We start from the raw sequence: 7,420 nt of genomic DNA, 5'->3' as shown, positions 1-7,420 counted from the left end.
ATGGCTTTCAGGTTCCAGGTTTTGCATTGCCTCTGACAAGTGACCACACGTGATTTGGTCGCTTAGATTGCACATTAGCGAATAGTAGCATCATAGAAGCTTGAATCTTTAGATGTGTTTTACTGTTTTGGTCGATTGTCTACCTAGTGTTGTCATGTGTTCCAAAGTCTATGTTACTCTCAAGACCTATATAGCATGAGTTATGCTCAGGAGTCAGGATGTCAAGACAAATCATTGAGTTAGGATAAAATTTTAGATAATTGTTGTCTATATTCTATGTATTTTATACCTATGGGTACACCGATATGAGTTTAATAAGTTCGTACCCGTATACGTTCTATCCGCTGGGTCATCTTTTTTTTTCCATTAATAGACCCGTGGATATAAAGTTATAACCAAACTCGTCCCCTAATGTAGTAATTACTGGGTTTAGGGTCCTGCTGCCATCTTTACTCCCGCCTCCCGGCGAGATTTCCTTCAGCAAGAGAAGGGAACAAGCTGCATCTCATCAGCTGTAGGAAAGAACACGAGTTGAGAAACAAAACCGTTATTCGTTCATAATGAGTAGGGTTTCAGCATTTTCATTAGTATGTGTTTTAATGGAAAATTGTATCTACGTGCACTGCACTGTATCAATATTGAAAATTTACGATTAGATTTATATTTCACACACACACACACACACACACACACACACACACACACACACACACACACACACACACACACACACACACACACACACACACACACACACACACACACACACACACACACACACACACACACACACACACACACACACACACACACACACACACACACACACACACACACACACACACACACACACACACACACACACACACACACACACACACACACACACACACACACACACACACACACACACACACACACACACACACACACACACACACACACACACACACACACACACACACACACACACACACACACACACACACACACACACACACACACACACACACACACACACACACACACACACACACACACACACACACACACACACACACACACACACACACACACACACACACACACACACACACACACACACACACACACACACACACACACACACACACACACACACACACACACACACACACACACACACACACACACACACACACACACACACACACACACACACACACACACACACACACACACACACACACACACACACACACACACACACACACACACACACACACACACACACACACACACACACACACACACACACACACACACACACACACACACACACACACACACACACACACACACCACACACACACACACACACACACACACACACACACACACACACACACACACACACACACACACACACACACACACACACACACACACACACACACACACACACACACACACACACACACACACACACACACACACACACACACACACACACACACACACACACACACACACACACACACACACACACACACACACACACACACACACACACACACACACACACACACACACACACACACACACACACACACACACACACACACACACACACACACACACACACACACACACACACACACACACACACACACACACACACACACACACACACACACACACACACACACACACACACACACACACACACACACACACACACACACACACACACACACACACACACACACACACACACACACACACACACACACACACACACACACACACACACACACACACACACACACACACACACACACACACACACACACACACACACACACACACACACACACACACACACACACACACACACACACACACACACACACACACACACACACACACACACACACACACACACACACACACACACACACACACACACACACACACACACACACACACACACACACACACACACACACACACACACACACACACACACACACACACACACACACACACACACACACACACACACACACACACACACACACACACACACACACACACACACACACACACACACACACACACACACACACACACACACACACACACACACACACACACACACACACACACACACACACACACACACACACACACACACACACACACACACACACACACACACACACACACACACACACACACACACACACACACACACACACACACACACACACACACACACACACACACACACACACACACACACACACACACACACACACACACACACACACACACACACACACACACACACACACACACACACACACACACACACACACACACACACACACACACACACACACACACACACACACACACACACACACACACACACACACACACACACACACACACACACACACACACACACATATATATTAGAGAGTATTTTTTTGTTGATGTGGAGGCGTTGCGGTACTTAGCATAGGTGGCCAATGTTATTTTTCTCCTAGTTCCATGCAGAAAAGTGAAGTTGTAGTTTTGAGGATGGATAGAGCAGTGTAATCCTAAACGCTAAACAGTAAAGAATCGGTCATCTTCTGTTTAGCGTTTAATCGAACTACATGAGCGTTTAAACGGATTTTATAGGATTAAACCGATTAAACAACATAAACAGCCTAAACGTTTAGCTACTGAGTAGCATTTAAACAACGTTTAAACCGTTTAGGATAACAATGGGATGGAGACTAGAGTGTGCATTGTTTTCTCTTTCAAGTAGAGCCCAGATAGAAAATAGTTTTGGGATTTTATATCAACTTGGTGTAACACGTTTAAAGCTTCAACAAAAAAGTTTCTTTACAAAAAAGGTCACACTTAAGACTTGAACTAGCTAGGTGCCCGTGCGTTGCAATGGTATACAAAATATCCAGCAAAATGTTATTGCACAACAATTACATAAAAAAATACCACATATATTATCGATCTCAATATCTCATAAATTCTTTGGCAACAATCAATACATAACTAAATTGTACGAATCAAATTATATTACAATACGACAATAATGTCATATTAAAAAATGCAGAGTTTAAAAAGGGTCTCATTCAGGTGCTACAAGTCCATAAAGAAATAAGAAATCATTGATGTAGTACTTGAAAGGCACACTGCTTCACCAACTCTCTGTAGAATGTCCATGTACAACCTCACGCATCAGAAAAGAGAAGCAATAATTTTCTCTCCTTACTTCATATAAGCAATGACTCATGACTACTGCAGAAGTACCTGTTGGAGAAATATTTACTCCTAAAAGTTGGCTTAGCTCAAGGGCCTTTCGTGCTCTGGAACACCTACCTAAAAAGTTGGCAAACCTTAATAACCTCAATAAGAACTTCAGCAACACAATTAGAAGGGCCACACTACATAGTGCCTTTATCCAACCCTTAACTGTGATTACTGATGGCCATGTAAAAGGTGTAACAAAAATTATAATAGGATGGACTGTTCACAGTTAATATAACAGTTATCTACAACATTAAAAAGTTGATAATAAACCTTTCCAGAATTAGATTGTCTCATAGATATTAATTTTTAGAAAACACGTTAAGTTGAATGCAGATAATGCAACATAAGTCGGAATAATCAAATGCGAGTCTAATGAATGTCACATAATTTGGCAATCTAGTTAAGGACAATGTCTATCAAAGAACAAGTCTTGTCGAATACATTCTTGATATATAGAAGGAACTTTTTAAAAATATCCCAAAACATGGAGCTAGTATGCGACAATTATAGCAAAACAACGTGTGCAGATGGCACAGTGAACTACTCATCGTTCGTTAAAAACAAAAACAAAATCTTGAGGGTACCTAAAAAGGAATAATAATTGTGATGCATAATCTTTAGATGGCACAGTGATCCCAGCAGCGAGCCACAACAATAATCAACTCCTGAGGCAAAAGCATCAGCCAGTTAGTCACCTCCTCACAAAACACGGTGAGAATAACAAGAATTTTGTTACACCAAAAATATGCAGTAAGACTACAATGAAGGTGATATATAACATGTAACAAAGGACCAAAGGAGCGCTCGTCCATGGACTCCAATCCACCCATCGTTTACACTTCCAATGCAAATCATATCCCTACAGCCAGACACATATCATGACTTACTGTTATTACCCTATGTGTTCAATTGTTTTACACACCAAAACAGTCACAAATATAATTTAACAAACTCTGTTTATTCCTAATGCAATCACACGCTCCTGTCCGTTTGTGTGAAAAAAGTATGTGTTCATTATTTTCCAATGACTTGTACCGTACATATATTATATTTGATACCCATAAAAAATAAATTTAATATCAGAGTGAGAATATGGTCCACATATCAGATATTAAACCGAAAAGAACAAATATTAGTATACTACACCTTATCTTAGCCAAAAGGATGAGAAAGATATGAACCTGCATAGAGATACCTTTGTACTGCCATGCTTGAGGCAACTGATTCCTAGCTTTAATCCTTCCCTTGTCTGCATGATCCGAATGATAAGTGGCTCTTTCAAACTTTTCTTCTTAGCTTTTGTGTTCTTTGGTAGCTCCGAAGCATTTGATGGTTCATTTCCATATATAATTAATGCTCCTTGAGTAAGAAGGGGGATAAGTTGACAAATAACGTCTAAGGTTGAGGTCTACCAAAACAGACATGGGTTACAATGTGATAAATTGATACTTGGTTCATAGAAGAGGACAGGGAAAATAAAATTGCACACCACAGGATACAATGTGATTACCTTATGTGCAATGGGGAGCTCCCCAAGTTCAGAGATAAAGGTCAATTTGGAAAACCTATAACAAAGGCAGAATGCAAGGGTTATGATTTTGATCTAGGTACTAATCCTACATGATTTGTAGTTGTGTTCATGTCTGTAGCATTCATTTGATGCCCACAATTAGTTTTTGTATATATTGTTTATGCCTTTCACTGGTAGGAAAATGGTGGGACAATTATGGGACACAAGTTCCAATTTTGCAAAGAATGGTTGTAAGAATTCTCTCTTCAATGCCTATATATTCCGGCTATGAAAGAACTTGGAGCTATTTTGTATGGTTAAGATTCTAGCTCCAAGTTATATTATTAATATACATCACTTGTTATTTCAGGTTTGTCATTTGTGAAGTATCAACAAGCTTAGATTTGCATTTGTATTTTTATAGAATCATACAAAGAAAAGAAACAAGCTAACAAGTGTTTATGCAATACAATAACAGGATGAATGGGAAAAAATAAAAAGCCAAAAAGAACCAAAAGATTTGGCATGAAGGGTTGAGGAATATGAGAAACTTCATAAGAGTTCAAGGCTGTCCCAAAATGAGAGATGTTAGTGAAGATGAATTTCAGCCTGAACAAGAGCCAACCAATGAGGAAGACATTTACTTTGAGTCTGGCCAGGAGAATGCTGCCCCAATTTAACCAATGAGGAAAACATTGACTTTGAGTGTACCGGCCCCATTACTGCACATGCATGGTTGCTTATTTTATTTTGCTTTCGCTTATGACTTAGAACTAATTTATCTTTGTGCCTCTACTGCCAGCCAGTTTGTAACTTTTGTGTGTGGGTAGTCCCATGAGTAGTCGACTTGACTTGTGGCTGTTTTGTAATCACAGTGACATTAATTCCCCCTTATAATTCTAACAAAGTGAAAAACTGCAAAAGATATGCTTAGCTCTAGCTTATTACCACTGTTCATAAGATGTTCAAAAAGAATAAAGAGCAAAGAAAACTTCTAAAAATACATGACCAGGATTCTAGGATGTATATTGTACCAACCAGCAGGAACTTTGCACGGTCAGATCCTGAAATAGCTAAAGTTCAGTGGAGTACAGTTCCAGTAACAATTGTTTTACTGACGTTGTGTTGCCCGCTGAAATGCTTAATCAACGACTACAAGAAATAACATATATTGGTGAGACCACGAACTATTCCTATTGTAAGTTATAGGAAGCTACGCATCCAAGTCACGTGCAAACATTTAGTTTGGCAGTTCTATACACACGTGAGAAGAGAAAATGGCGAGTTTGAAGCCATTCCATGCAATAATATAATTGAACAAACCTCCGGCTCCTATAGTGTGGTGAAGAAGTTTGGCAACGCAACCATGGAGAGAAGAGATGAACCTGACAAACTGTTTTATAGTGGTTGTTTTCTTATTTATTTCAGGGGTCCAATGATACAGAACTAAGCTGAGAAATATTGTGCTTCTGTTTTGGAGAGTTCGTGAACAGAGGTCGTCGACTACCTGAGAAAATGAGGACAACAAATACCCAATTTCCATAATAAGATTTAATGTACTTGACACTGCATATATTCGTTTGAGCTGGTATTGTAGATGTTGAATTTGGCATATAAGACATTGAAGTGCAAATTCACAGGTGGCAGCTTAGAACAGATCCTGGAAAATTCCGCAGTCGGGCAGCATGACCTAGGGCTAACCTCGACCAAACAAGCCATTCAGTCACGCTGCTGTCGAACCTCATGGACAGGGGGCGCTGGTGGTGCTTTCTACGCCGCGCTGTCGTGCAGGCTGCCATGGCTATCGCTGGACAGCGGTGCAGTGGTTAATGCCAGGGGCAAGCTCCGGCCACGCGAGATCCACTATTTCGCCCTGCCCAGACTTCTCCTCACCGTGTCGCCGTGGTCTTCCTCCCCATGTTGTCGCCGACCCCGCCTCCAGTGTCACCGACGGAGGCCGAAGCGGAGAACGCCCTCGTGGCCACCGCCAGCCTCGCCATTGTCCCCTTCTCATTGGCGAATTTGGCCTCGACCCCTCCGAGTTGTTGTCGGAGGGGTCGGGAGTGCGCTGGATGTGCGAGCGCATCGCTCGGGGTGGTGACGGGGAGGTGGGGGGATCGCGGGCTGGGGCGGCGGCGCGCGCGATCGATGGGGTGGTGAGAGAATGGGTGCCTCGAGGTCCACGAGCCAGCGACCAGGCTTGGGACGACCCAAGTGGAGGTCGCCCACGGCATCGCGACATTCACGGCGGCTTGAAGGCGAAGCGCGGGCGAGCGAGGATGGAAGGGGAGCGCGCACGGGAGCGACGATGGAAGGAGGGCAAGTCGTGTGGGAGAGGATGTGTAGGATCAAGGACACCGGCTAGAGGGGGGGTGAATAGACGGTTTTGACTAAAATAAAAAACACTAGGTAAATTTAATCAATATAACAAGAGGAATAAATTCTCTAGTGACAACAAGTAAACAATGTATGAGAATCAACTACGGTGATTGAATACTTGAGGAACAATATGCTAAACACTAATCACTTGCAAGGCAATAAGTAATGCAAGAAAGTAAAGACACCGAATTTTATCCCGTGGTATCGGTGATTTGCCGATCACCCCTA

At 42.3% G+C, this 7,420-nt stretch overlaps 1 pseudogene; it reads right to left on the bottom strand.

Annotated features, from left to right (window-relative positions):
- Positions 1-4,270: 4,270 nt before the first annotated feature.
- LOC111590431 (uncharacterized) lies at positions 4,271-4,480 on the bottom strand (annotated as a pseudogene).
- Positions 4,481-7,420: the final 2,940 nt, after the last annotated feature.

This window comes from Zea mays, chromosome 10 (assembly GCF_902167145.1).
Source record: "Zea mays cultivar B73 chromosome 10, Zm-B73-REFERENCE-NAM-5.0, whole genome shotgun sequence".
NCBI lineage: Eukaryota > Viridiplantae > Streptophyta > Magnoliopsida > Poales > Poaceae > Zea > Zea mays.
The sequence above is the reverse complement of the archived record's forward strand: the minus strand, read 5'-3'. Positions and strand labels throughout refer to the sequence as shown.